Source organism: Cyprinodon variegatus, unplaced genomic scaffold (assembly GCF_000732505.1).
Source record: "Cyprinodon variegatus isolate N-32 unplaced genomic scaffold, C_variegatus-1.0 Scaffold118, whole genome shotgun sequence".
In the NCBI taxonomy this organism is placed as follows: Eukaryota; Metazoa; Chordata; class Actinopteri; order Cyprinodontiformes; family Cyprinodontidae; genus Cyprinodon; species Cyprinodon variegatus.
In genome coordinates, this window is record NW_015150571.1 from 15,446 (window position 1) to 16,967 (window position 1,522).

Sequence of the window (1,522 nt, forward strand, 5' to 3'; positions counted from 1 at the left end):
TGGAAAATATCAGCGTTTCGTGTTCGTTTTGACTTCGTGTGGACGGGGCCTTATATGTTCAACCTGACCTATTACATTCATGAGTCATGTCTGGTTAAACTTTACAACAGACCTGACGTGAGGATTTTGGTGTGTGTGGTATTTGTGTTAAAGCAACTGAGGCATGCAAAGCTGGTTCCTTCACATGTGATAAACAGAGGAATGACATGTCAGCGAAAAAGGGCGAGGCTTTTACTGTTTGTTGACAATCACCAGAGGCTTAAAGCCAAAAAACAGCAATAAACACTAAGCTTTCCTCAGGCAGGAAACTTTATCATTTCAAGTCATAAGAATTGTGTTTCTTCCACATATATAACAATTTACCTTCTATGTGTAAGATGTGTTAAACTGCTAATGAGAAAAATTAAGAGGACTATTAATTTGTTTATGTAAAAGGCTGCAGCAAAGACAGCAACGTTTCATAAAACATTTTATGGTTAAAAGATGTAAAAACACACATTTCTAAGGATATTCATCATGAAGCAAGGCACTGATTTAAATTGATTATGAATTCGTCCTTTTAAGTATCTGTCGTCTTTTCCCTTTTTTCTTTTTTTATTTCTTTCTTTTTCTACTCTACGACCTCACCCTTGTTTTCTCGGCTTGCCTTTCTCTCAGTTCCTCTTCCTCTATTTCTCATGTGCTTCCACTTCCCATGCCACCTTACTATCTCTCTCTGTCTCATTTTTCTCCCTCAGCCTCCCTTGTCTGCCATGGGCAGGTCGGCTGTGGTGCTGTTTTAGATCCACCGCGGGGATAAGTGCTGGAGCAGAACCTGTTTCAGGTTTTTGCCACTGGGTATTTTTGTAAAATAAATTCATTTTGCATCAGATGTTAACTTTGACATCTAACTGCTGTTTTTACTTTAGCTTTGTTTCAGCAAATAGTTTTGTCGAAAATGTGCCTGTCAAAGCAATAGAGTTTTGTTTTTACAGTTTCATCTTGACTTTACTAGCGCAATAAGGCAATCTGTGGGTCACATATCAAAAAAGCAAATAAGCAGGAAATTAACTTTCCTTACTTTCTTACCCCTTACCTAAAGAAACTTTGGCCTGCTGGTTGAAACCACTACTGATCAAAAAGCAACTAAACCCCCATCTAATATCTCCATAGTGTTTGGAAAGAAAATTTATAAGCAAGAGCTGTTAAAAGTAGAACAATCAGGTCTGTGTCTTCCTCAGTTAGAATGTTGATATTCTGATCTCTACCAGAAAACCCTGAACAATGCTGTTTGATAATAGAATTGGACTGGATTGTAAAATAATGAAATGATGAATTGTGGAAACTCCCCCGAGGAGATGGGAAAAACTTATTTCCATTTACTGTAAACACATGATGTCAGGTGTTAATCCAAGAATGGAGGCATACAGAGTTTAATTAGATTGTGTTTTTCAGCTTAATTTTTTTTAAGGATCTGAAAGATTTAGGTGTTAGCAAAGACAAAAGTAAAAGACATGTTTTGGGGGGAAAAAAAAAAAAAAAA